The following is a 13,402-nucleotide window of genomic DNA, read 5'->3' as shown; positions in this document are numbered from 1 at the left end:
TGGTCCCTAAGTCACTTCGTCTTTTGATTACATCAAAGAGAAAACTGACGCCAGTAACTGCTTAAAGGCCTCTTATTGCCAATCAGGATTGCACATGGATCCTTTTCAGAGATCTTGTATTATTCTTTTTTTTTTAAGAAATATTTTTACTACAGAGTACACATTCTCACAGGAGAAACAGAGAGACAGAAAGCAAGAAATCACTCCCCAGAGGGATGGCCATGCGGCAATCCTTTCTCCTTCATTCTCCCCTTGGGATTTTGGGCATGCATGCACATGTGCCCAGCGTGAGTTTCAATCCTCCAGGTCAAGGACTCAAATCATAATCAGCAGTGTAGGAGTCCAGCGACGTAACCATTATGCCAATTGCTGGTCTGGTCTTGTATTATTCTTAATGGACATAAATTGCTACATTTTCTATCAGTCACTCAATTGTTTCAAGTAATTTTGAATATTAATGATTTATCAGGGAGATATCACACCAAACTGGTGATTTTAGAACATTGTGATAATTAAATTACTTGCAAACTCTATTTTTTTTTCTCTCTCCTCTTGCTCTTACTGGAACTATATCTCCAGATTTTATCAAGAAATTAAGTAGGAAAGCAGAAAACATTTCAGAGGTTTGTTTTCTGGAAACTCTAGATAGGCCATTTGTATGTCCTTAAATCTGCAGGTTAACATTATTGTGGATGGACTTTTCTAAATTCCTAGGAGATCATAAAAACTTCCATTGCTGATTATCTATTATGTAGCTGTAGAATTTCTCTAAAATTCCCAGACGTATTACAAACCATTTGTCAAACTCAGATATCATCTCTTATATATCTAATACGGCATGAAATGATGGTGCAGTGTTCCTTTCTATTTCTGATAGATTGAGCCCATGTGTCCTTGTAGCTTACAAATGTTTTTCATTCTAATAACATGGCTATTTTCATCTTCAAAACGTTTACTCAATCTTCATATCTATTTTCACAGATGAATTGCTCACTGTAACATAAATATAAATCACAACTTCAGCTAATTAATAGATTTCACTTTCTCAATATATTTTTCCATACCCTAATCTTATTCAACTGTAAGACATTCTAGGTTGTAAAAGCGGGAGATGCATGATTCATTCACCTACCCACATATACTCTGTTTTGTTATATAAGTGGTGAATATACTTATTGTTTCCCAGAAAATGAACCAAATTGTCTTCAGATATAAAATCGCTGTTTCACAATCATTTTTACTCTGCTTCTTTCCATTTTTTTTTTTGCTAATATATCCCTGCTTTGAGACTTTTTCTCTACTTTGGTTTAATCTATATGAAACTAAAGTATCAAATGTTTTAGTGAAACACACTTTGGAGTTAATAGATATCGCTTATACCTTTAAAAAAACATATTTTAGAATTAATCGGTATCGCCTCTACCTTGAAAAATTGGTATTGCCTGTGCTCCATACTAAATCCCAATAAATAATGTAAAACTCACACAACCTACTTTCTTTCACATAATCCTTGACTAAATCTTTAATGCCCTGAAAAATAATACAATGTTTAGTAGACTCATGTGAAAATTGATTATTATGCTTATATTAGGTCGTCAGAAAAGTTATGATGCACTTTTGCATAAAAAAACATAGAAAAATACCTCAAGACTTTTCCAAAAACCCAATAATAAACCCTTGGTTTTTGGCCTAATGTACCCATTCACTTGAGCTATGTTAATATGCTTGAGTGGAATATTCTACTTTTAGCTTTTGTTTTCTTCAAACCAGTCTTCTAAACACAACCATTTCATAATAATTCATCCACACAACAAATGCTTTCTGAGCAAGTACTGAGGATCCTGCCTGCAAATGAGCCTCTCTTTAGTACAGAGACATACGTACGAATAGGAACAATTAGGGTTAAAAATTACATCCTGGAGGGGCCAGTAGGTGGCATGGTAACGGTGCTGGGCTCCCACATGGTTGACCACATAGTTTGAGTCCTGAACCTCACAACTTGAAAATCATGCTGGGCATGTGTGCATGCCCAAAATCCCAAGAGGAAAATGGAGGAGAAGGGATTGCTACATGGCCATCACCCCCAGGGGGGTGATCTCGCTCTCTCTCTCTCTCTCTCTCTCTCTCTTTCTCTGGCAAGCACATATGCCCTATAGCAAAAACTTAAGAAGATAAAAGATAAAATAAATATGATATCCTAGAAAACCTGTGAGGATAAAAGCAGGACAAAGAGAAAGTGAGAGTTTGATCCTAGTTGTTTAGAAGAGCTTCTTAACTGGCATGTGTTGAACAAAAGGTTTGTAGTTTGTTCATCAAGCAGAAGGAAGGGTGTTTCAGAAAGAAAGAACTAAATTAAGAAAGGCAGAGAGACTAGGAACGATGTCAAGGGCCCAGTGGCTCAGCCTGGCTAGGGCATCAGGCTGTGGCTGTGGTAGCGAGCGTGGCAGCAAGAGGCATGGTGGTGAGGGAGCTGTCAGCCAGTGACAAGTTGAAAGACAGCTGGGAGTACATATCAGCAGTCTTTGAGGGCTCTGCTGAGAATTGTTAGCATATGCCATAGGAAGTAGAGAGAATTATCTAATCAGACATGGAAGAGTGTGTGAACAGCTGTGTGAGGAACAGAATAGAAAGGAAGGCAAAAGAAAAAGAAGCAGAATCAGGGAGACCAGTAAAACAATCACTGCAATAATGAAGATGCTACAGGCCGTCAAAGGTCGTGACAGTGTTGATGGAGAGAAAGAAGTAGATAAGAGGAAGATGCAGCCAAGCTGTTAAGAATCTTTCACGATCTGACAAGTCATGTATTTTATGACTTTCCCTCTGTTGTCATTACTAGAAAGAATGTAGGCTTCATCAAAGCAAGATTTTTTCCAGTTTGATTCACTGTTCTAGCTTCGACACCTAAACAGGGGCCAGCCCAGAAGAGATATTTGATAAATGTGTTCAGTGAATTGATTGCATGCATGGAGTGAGAATGACCAGTACAATGCCCAGATTTCTCACTTGTAAGGGGTGCAAATGAGCCATGAACAGAGAAACTGGTTGGGGAATGGATTAGAGAAGCAGAGAATATGGACATCATTTTGAAAGATTTCACTTCCCTTCCATGTGAGAATCAGAATTCTATCTAGACTTAGGTGATGTGTCCATGAGAAAGCTGGATTTATAAGATGTTGAAATGAAATTTGGGGGAAAATATTTTTTTCTTTACAAAATGTTTTTGATGTTTGGTCTTTTGATCTTGAAGACCACTTTAATCTCCCTGTGTTCCAGTGTGTTTTGACAGGATAACCAACCATGTCAAACAAGTTCGAGAGTTACTTCAGGGTGCATGCTGAAAATATCAATTTAATAGTAGATAAAAATCAAATTTTTTACTGAGTTGCTTATAAAATAATCACTAAAATAGTAACTTCTAACCTAGTTTAAGTTTTTTCCTATTAAAATGCACATGGGTGAGATTTGATAGAATGAGCATATGTATATATTGTACCTATATCAAAGTGACCAGATATGTAACTTCTTAAACAAATCCCTATTAGTGCTCAGCATGGAGGAGAAAGGAAAGGATACTATATTAGAAGTCATAAATTTGGAGTTATTTCTGGACTGTTAAAAGCAGGTATAAAAACTGGAGTTTTCATGGGGACCAGCAGATGGCATAATGGTTATGTTGCTGGACTCCCACATAGTTGGCTGTGGTTTAAATACTGGACTTGGCAGCTTAAAACATGTTGGGCACTTGTGCCTGCATGCCCAAAATCCTGAGAGAATGAAGGAGAAGGGATTGCGGCATGGCCATACCCCCAGGGGGTGATTTCTGCATTCTGTCTTTCCAGGAAGCACATGCCCTATAGCAACAATCACTCTTATAAAAATAAAAAATTAAAAAAAAAAACTGGAGTCTACAAAACATTGTAGGAGAAAAATACATACTGTGAAGTCCCAAGTTATTTCGGTGACTTACAGGGTCAAAAATATGCAAAGGCAAGGAAGAGGAGGTTCTGGAAGAAAAATCATAGTAATACATTTAAAACCTCCCTCAGAGTAACTGGATCCAGAAAGTCCATATCTACAGATTTTATTCTACAGATATATTCACTCATGTGGGTCCAAGGATATTTGCTACAGTGGTATGTATGTATGGCAAAAGATTAAGAATTATCCAAATGTTTGTTAGTAGAACTTATTGAATGAGTCATGATATAAAGGCATAGAATGAAATATTAGGCAGTCAACAAATAATGGCTCATAGCTCTATGTGACTGAATAGAATGGCCTCCAGGATAAATTGTCAAGTGAAAAAAACAAGTACAAAATAATGTGTGAAACTTGCGACCCTTTGTAGAAAAGAGAGACATACACGTTTCTGTTTATATTTGTGTAGAACATCTGGAAAACTGTTAATTCTCGTTGCCTTTGTTGACAGTGCTGAAGAACTGGGGATAGAAATGGTACCTCTAATTTTCACCATAAGTCTCTTTATTTTGTTAGTATTTTTTTTTCATGTGCATTTATGACACGTTCAAATATACCATTTCTTTTAAATGCAAAAAAATGGAAGAAAAATTATTAGAAGGTCTAGAAAATAGAAAGCATAAAATAAGATGAAAGAAATAGCCCAGCTGCAGTGGAATGGGCAAGAAGGCATCGCTGCGTGATGGCTGGACCATGTGGGAAGTCCGAGTTCAGTTCCGGTCCAACCTAAACAGGCTGAGCACAGTAGGGCAAGAAGGATCACCAATTGACAGAACCCTGTCAAAAACACTTAACCATTTCACTCCCTCCCTTTCTCCTTCTCTCTTTCCTTCTTACTCTATTTTTCTCTCATTTAAAAAAGAAAGACCAAAAAAAAAAAAAAGTAGTCATCGTATTAAACTTTGCTAGATTCTTTTCTGCAATTAAGAGAGTCTGACAGGTTTGAGAGAGAAAAAAAAAGAACTCATCTTGGTCTTTATAAGATACAAATCAAAATCAAAAAGACACTGAAAAGTAACAAATAGCCAGGTAGTATAATACACCAGACAAACCCTAATTAAACAAAAGTATGTGTGGTAATTATAATGCAGAGGACTTCAAAAGGTTTATTAAGCACAGGTTTAATTTAAGCACAAGTTTATTTGGGTGCAAAAAAATTGAAAAACCATTCATAGTTTTTTCATAATACAGATTTTATGTGAACTTTTTTAATATCCCCCTCATATTAATATAAAATAAAATATAAAACAACATCATTAAGAAGGAAAGAGGAATATTATATATTGTTAAAAAGCGTAATCGCCCAACATCTAGATTATCATGAGGTTTCATACTTTCATTAAATGCTTCAAAACACACAAAGCGAAGACTACCTTCAAGGAAAGATTGTGATTATATATAACTATCTCAGGAGACTTTAACATGCCCCCTTGAAGTCAACAGATAACATAAACATGAAATAAGTAAATATATGAAGGATTCGAATTCAGAAATAGAAATGTAATCTATTACTATATATAAAACATATATACAGAGAGAGACTTTACCCAACAAATAGAGAAAACAGTTTTCAAAGTATCACATATTTAAAGTATTCTTATGTATTAGGATGTACATATGCATTTGTATGCATAATATGTATAGAAGATGTACAGATCCGCTTTATTAGTAAAACATAATTTTAAGCAAGAGAAAATTAATTGCATATATTTTAAAATGAATTTACAATGAATAAATGCATATAAAAACATGTGAGACATATCATCTTAAGTACGTTTTACTAGAAAACAATTAAAAATAGAAATAAATCGACTAGTCAACCTCAGATTCTAGGAAAAGAACAGCTAAGGAAGCCAAAGCAAAAAAAAAAAAAAATGCATAATGATAAAAGCAGAAAACAATAACTTTAGTCTGTAAATAACGGGACCAGTACGTAGGATGGCAGTTAACCTCAGCTTATGTCTCAGACCTGGTAGCTTGCTTTCTCACTTTTAGACTTTTTTGAGAGATTTTTTGCTGTAGGGTGCATACGTTCACCAGAGAGACAGAGTCAGAAAGTGAAAAATCAACCCCCATGGAGGAAGGCCACGCTGTAAACCCCTTTCCTCCATTCTCCTCTCGGGATTTTCAGCATGCACACAAATGAGCCTGCCATGAGTTTTTTAAAACCTCAGGTCCTGGACTTGATCAGCAATCACCCATGTGGGAGTGCAGTGAGGTAACCATTATACGCCATCTGCTGGTCCCTCTTACTCTCTCTCTCTCTCTCTCTCTCTCTCTCTCTCTCTCTCTCTCATTTTTCTCTAGTGAGCACACATGACCTACAGCACAATTTGGAAGAATAATAATAAATAAAATAAATAATTCTTGAAATAAATTGTAAGCAATAATATTGATCAAAAAAGCAAAAATGTTGATTCTTTTAAATGACTTTGATTCACCACATAATATTAGATATATGAGATTTATAAAACGGTAAGAATTCAATGTGCAAGTATACACTGATACATTTAAAAATCTGCATTAAGTGATTACTTAGGAAATTGTGACATTAAGTCAAGAGGCAGAAAATTTAATTCGATCAAGAACTGTCTAAGAAAGTATAAAGACAATCAGCAATCTAATCTTTAAAAATACTCCAGTGCTAGACGGTTTGTAAACATCATACTAAATTTCCCAAAAGCAGACAAATTCCTCTGCTATATGAACTGCTATAGGCTGTAAGTGATGAAATAAAAAATTTACCAACTCATACTGAAAGCTGAGCGTAACTAACACTCAAACCAGGCAAAGACGTGATGTGTACCAACCTCTCAGCAACATCATAGCAACAATCCTAAATAAAATATTAGCAAATAAAATCTAGTGTTAAAGAATAATACAAAACCAAGTACTTTTATATCAACCTCATCTCCTAAAGCTACTACTTTAATTCAAATGTCAACCGAGAATATTTCAGAATATCTGATTTTTTTGTAACTTTACCAATACTGGAGGGTGGTAGGAGAAGACTGTGGGATTTGCGTTTCACTTTTTTTTTTTCTGAAGCAGACATGTAAGTTGTACAATTAATATTTTTAAACATTTTAATTTTCAGTTTAAAAGTTTTAGAGTCATGATGAAGAAATAATGTCTCAGGTCAGACAAGGCAAAATTATAAAATATATTTGTCTTTGGAGCCTCCAGGTTCCATTATTTTAAGTCTCTCTTTCGTCCATCTACTATCAGTCCTTGGGTTCTTCAACCCAAGCCTACTAGGATAGGGCATGGTCAGGGGACCACCATGACTCCCCACATCGGCTTCATAAAAAACAGCCAAGCCTTGTTGTACCTTGCCATTTCAAGCTCCTCATCAAACAACAGTATTCATATCCATCCACCTTCCCCCACGTGCTGGATTCCCACATGGCCAACCATGGTTTGAGTCCTAGACAGAGAGACTTGAAAATCACACCAGGTGAGTATGTATGCATGCCCCAAATCCCGAGAACAGACTAGGGAAAAAGGGATTGCAGTGCTGACATATCCCCGGGAGGTAATTTCTCACTTTCCCTCTCTGTGTTTCTCTCTGATGCATGCAAATGCCCTATGGCAAAAACCTTTAAAAAAAATACAAATGCCCGTTGGAAAAAACCTTAAAAAAAAAAAAAAAAAAAAAAAAAAAAAAGAAAGAAAAGAAAACTTGGTCATCTTATATTTCAGGGCAAATTTGATTATCTATTTGCTGCCTCAGGAGAATTTCTATCTGAAATGAGATGTCTAATTATGCAGTAAAACTTAGGCCTCAGCAAAACAAGTAGGTCAGGTGTTTGAGGAATTCTAGCTGATACCTAGTTTCTTAATTCTTCTAAACAATAAGCTCATATTTTATCCGAATTCTCTTTAACTTGCTACCAGCAAAGTGCATGATACGTGGTAATACCTTTCAGACTGTAACTACCCATCTTAAAGAGTTAATTTTATGGTTTAGATAATTGTTTGTCCTCCAAAACTTCATGCTTTGGATTAGGTCTTGGTAGGCAATGTGGTTGGATTTTCCCCAACAATTCATGTGTTGGAGCTTGATTGTGAAAGTGTTAAGTGAAACTTAATTATTTTATGAGGGGGTGCTTCAGTGCAATAATATTAGGATGAGCTCCCATTATTGAGTTATGGTGTGTACATAAGGAGAGGAAATGAGACAGGCAAAGCCCACAGAGAAGCAGACCACCCACTCTCTGTTCTGCTCAAAATTCTGCCTTCCACCATGTTTTGATACCCTTGGGCTTTCTAGCAACCAGAATTGTTAGTTTTGTAAATAATCTTATATTTTTCTTTTAAATCACCCAGTCTCGTATATTTCTGTTAGCAATGTAGTAATGGACTATAAAAGTTAACTAAAGGAGTTAGCCAAAATCCCACCTCTGCCAGCTGGTTCTTTCTCCAGTGGACCTCAAATTTTCTTTTCAATTTAGGCCTCCCTTCCTGAGTTCAGAGTGTAGATGTCTTAGTTTGCTATGACATTGCTAATGGAAATACCTGTGACTGGGTAATTTATAAAGAATAGAGATTTATTTAGCTTATAGTTGTGGTGACTGGAAAATCCAAAGCATGGGGCTAGCATCATGATATGACTGACGGAAGCAGAGAGGATGGTAGGCTTGTGCAAAGAGAGGCCTGGGGTCAGCCACCTTCCTTATATATCAACCCATATGAAAACAAACCCTTTTCACGAAAGTTCCAACTCACTAGATCTTGCATTAATCCATTTTTGAGGGTAATGTCTCCATGAACCATTTATTACCCACCAGGCTTTACATTTTTTTTGAAAGGTTTTTGCTACAGGGCACGTGTGCGCTCACCAGAAAGACAGACAGAGACATAGAGACAGAAAGCGAGAAATCCCCCCCCAGGGGGGATGGTCATGCCACAATCCCTTCTCCTCCATTCTCCTCTCGGGATCTTGGGCACACACACACACGTACCCAGCATGAGTTTAAGCCACTGTGCCTGGGACTCAAACCTCGGTCAACTACATGGGAGTCCAGTAACATAGCCATTACACCAACTGCTGGTTCCCAGGCTTCACATCTTAAATGACTCACCACCTACTGACACCATTACACTGGGAACTGACTTCCAAACCATGAACCTTTCGGAGACAAACCATTGTCCAAACCATAGAAATAGGCTAGCAGCCCTCATTCCCTAAATGGAGTTTATGGATTACATCATAGCTATTTGGAACAATGTCCATACAGGCCCTTGGCCAAACCTATGGTTATACAGAAGCAGATTCCTGTGCAAATCTAATTGCATTGAGACACACCTCCCCCTGACAGTCCTTACCAGAGCTCACAGCTGTGGCCCTTGACCCAAACATAGCATATCTGAATTTTGTTGGGGTTTTTTTAAATTTCTTAGTTCAAATGCCCACGAAGGCATTTCAGTTTGCAATATCCACTCTATGTTCATCCTAAACTCTGACCTCAGGACATAAACAGGTACAAGAGAGTCAGGTAGCTCACAAGTCAGGTACTCACATTACCTGCTCCTCTCCCTTCATTTCTTCTCAATAGTTAAGATACAAGATGAAAGCTATTGAATTCCAATCACAGCTGTTCTTCTAGCTCATTGTGTGACCTGAAGCAAATTGTTTTGTCTCTTGGTGGTGGGCTACAATATTTCTAAGAGAAAAATCTATGATTCTATGTGCCTATTCTCTCCATCACGGTGACAACATTTAGAATTGTATATTAGTAAGTCCAATGAAGTTTACTTCCTATGTAGTTGGAAATAATCAAGCACTATTATCATCCAAATGTACAGAAAGAGAAACTTAACATATGAAACAGTCGAATAGAATAGTAATGTGGTTGGGGCCAGCAAGTGATGTGGTGGATTAGGCACTGGACTCCTGCATAGCAGACCTTGGTTTGAGTCCCAGACCTGGCAGCTTGAAATTCATGCCAGGTATGTATGTGTGCATGCCCAAAATCCCAGAAGGAGAAGGGGGCATGGCCATCCTTCCTGGGGGGTTGATTTCTTACTTTCCCTCTCCCTGTCTCTTTCTATCTGTCTGTCTTTCTCTGGCAAGCACACCCACACACTATAGCAAAAACCTATTGAAAAAAAATAGTAATGTGGACATTTAAATAACCTTTGGTTTCCTTATACAGCTGACTCTGACTTGGAAAAAAGAATTTCATTTCTGTTAAGCAATATTTGAGGTTTTTTCTCTCTTTTTTCCCTCTGCCATTAATGATCACTGCCCCAGAAATTGAGAGCTACACTTGTGGTCACTTAGTTATGTGTCTATATATTAAAATAAGGTCATTGTGGGGCTGGCAGGTGGTGTGGTGATTAAGGTGCTAGACTGCCACATGGCCAAAAGCATTCAAGTCCTGGAACTGGTGGCTTGCTTTCTCACTTCTCCTTTTTCTCTCTCTGTCTCTCTGTGGTAAAATTAAAAATAAATAATAATAACAAATAAAATTAAGTAAAATAAATAAATATTTTTAAAAGTCATCACTTTTTTAAAATGATATTCTCTGATATTTTAATTTTGTATTTTGCCTTTATGTCTTTTCATTTATTTATTTACATTCATTCACTGTACATCATGACAACATACAAAATGAGATTTTCCATCCAGAGTACTCTGTATATTGGCTCAATCAAACACATCAGTATACATGTTATCGTCAGCAAATAATTTTCCATTTCTTGTTTTCTCTATGTTTTGTTTTTTCTTCCTCGTCCTTGATTCCCTATCTCTTACCCTCTGCCATCTTCCACTCTCCTCCCACACTGTCTCTGGTATCTATGTTTGCTTTCTATACTGTTTCCCCCACATTTTATTGAGTCACTAAAGATCTTAATTAATCTAAATATTTTCATAGCAAGCACAGCTGATATATACATTTCTATGAACACAAGTCCAACTTTAGGCATAAGCCTCAATGAGTAGAATGAACATCCTATACAGTAGCACCCAGCTGGGGCTACATAGCATACTGCAGTCATTGAATAGGTATTTTTTTTTCTGCAACTTTTTTTTTTCAACTTAATTTACCCCTAAGCTCGTCACAGCATAAAAAATGTGATTTCCCATCCAGAATATACTGCATAGTGGCTTAATCATGCATATTATTATCGTAAATTTTCCATTTCTAGTTTCTAGCATGTGGACTTTTATATGTGTAATTTTTTTTTAATTTTGCCAGAGGTTGCAAGTGTGTGCCTGAAAGAGACCACAGGAAAGTGAGAAAGTACCCTTCATGGAAATGACCATATCACAAAGACTTCTCCTCTCTTTCTCCCTCTTTTCAGGATTTAGGGCATGCACATGCACCTGGCATTTTTTTAAGACACCAGGTCTGAGATTTGAACCACACAGGCTGCCATTTGGGGTCCAGAGGCCACACCATGGGCTGGTCCTATATCCGTAATCTATGAGTAGCACAGAAATTCAGATTTCTACCATGGAAAGTCAAATTGTCCCAACATCATTTATGGAAAAATCATCTTTCTCCTCTTACTGGTTTCGATGCCCCTTCTGTCTTACACCACATACTCCTATATGCACAGGAATGTCTCTGGATTCTTACTCCACTTCACCCACTTATTCATTGGTTCTAGTGGCAATGTTGTGTTATTTTAAATTCCATGGATTTGGGGCCAGCAGGTGGTTCAGGTGGCTAGATTTCCGTATGGCCAGCTACAGTTGACCTCCCAGACCTGGTGGCTTGAAAATCATGCCAGGAGGATGTGTGTACATGCCCAAAATCCTGAGAAGAGAATGAAGGAGTAGGAATTGCAGTGTGGTCATCCCTCTTGGAGGGTTATTTCCCACTTTCCCTCTCTCCTCTCTGGGAAATGCACGCACCCTATGGAAAAACAAAACAAACAAAAAAAAAAAAAAAGGAAAAAGAAAGAAAGAAAAAAAAGCAAACCTAAATTCCATGGATTTGTAAGTGTCTATGACAGTCTCACTTCTTTAATTCAAAATTCTTTTTTTGTGTGTGAAGGGTGACATTGTAAGAAACTTACCCTTCCAATGACTTCTAAAATAGTCTATTAAAGGTCACAAATATTTTTGGAATTTTCATTGAAATTGTAATTAATTTTATATTCATTTAATGAAAACTGGCATATCTAATATATTGCATTTTCTCATCAATTAACTTAGTGTGTGTTTCCATTTAGGGAAGTAGTATTTCCCCTTCAAAGTTTTATACTTGTCCATGATGAGCTTCTTTATCAAGTCTTTAGGAAGACAACAAAAGAATTCCTTAGGAAAGATTAAGCCACGCTCTGTAATATAAATTCATTACATGCAAAATATTATTCAAACTTTTGTTCCTAAGACGTTTACCTTCTATCCCATTCTTAGCTAGGGACTGGTAGTATTTGGCCACATTGCTTTTGTCCCCTACAGTTGGAGCAAGGATGAGATGTTCCTTCCTAATGTCAGTCATTAGTACATCTTATTCTTCCATGATCCTCTCTTCCATAATGAGCATTTTCCAGTTGATTCTGCCTCTCTACATCTTTAAATCTGAATGATCTTTCTGTCTATTGTCAGCAGTCTATAAAGTCACAGGAGAAGGGGATACTAAAGCCGTTTTGGTGAGAAGATTCACTTCTTAGAACACAGATAAAAACTAATCTTCTGCAACACAATATGGATGCCTATTAAAGATCCCTTTCAGAAACATAGGCTCAGATCTTTAATGCCAAATTGTGTCTGCATTCCCACAACACTGCTCATGACTCTCTTTTAATGTCTGCACTCTTTCAGGTTAGGAAGGGAATTCTTCAGTGTTATTAAAGTATGGCTAGCCTGTCATGGTAGCAGTGTCAATTAGTAACAACTTTGGAATAAGTCTCCCAGTTCCTTCTGTCTTTCTTGCCAACAGCCGAGTCTCCCAATCTCTTCTGGATTACCAAACACAAAGATGTTATTGTATTGCCTCTTCCCATTTCTTACCACCTGGATGAGCTACGTTATTCTGAAGGAGGTTCAAGTTTCTTGAGAAGACTGAAGTGTCAGAGGCATCACAGCCTTAAACCCTTGGATTACTAGTGCAGAGCAGTCAGGATAATGATGGCAATTTTGCATATGTGCATACATGCACATACGTGGTGGGACCATTTGCTAAAATGCATACTAACAAGCTATTTTTTTATTTCTTTTTAGTTTTTGCTATAGTACATGTACACTCACCAGAGAAACTCAGACAGACAGAGAGAGAAAAGGAAAGTACAAATCTACCCCCAAAGGGGATGACCACACCACAGTTCATTCTCTTCTCAGAATTTTGGGCATTCATGCACACACACCTGGTGTGTTTCTTAAGTCACTGGATCTAGGTCTTGAACCACTCAGTGAGCCACGTGGGATCCAGCCACCTTATCCACTACCACCTGGCCCCTAACTAGC

At 37.2% G+C, this 13,402-nt stretch overlaps 1 protein-coding gene across 7 annotated transcripts in view; it reads left to right on the top strand.

Annotated features, from left to right (window-relative positions):
* TRPM3 (transient receptor potential cation channel subfamily M member 3) overlaps window positions 1–13,402 on the top strand; it is a 657,305-nt gene that overhangs the window by 457,777 nt on the left and 186,126 nt on the right. The gene's annotated exons all lie outside the window — the stretch shown is intronic.

This window comes from Tupaia chinensis, unplaced genomic scaffold (genome assembly GCF_000334495.1).
Source record: "Tupaia chinensis unplaced genomic scaffold, TupChi_1.0 Scaffold000354_1, whole genome shotgun sequence".
Taxonomy (NCBI): Eukaryota; Metazoa; Chordata; class Mammalia; order Scandentia; family Tupaiidae; genus Tupaia; species Tupaia belangeri.
The sequence above is the reverse complement of the archived record's forward strand: the minus strand, read 5'-3'. Positions and strand labels throughout refer to the sequence as shown.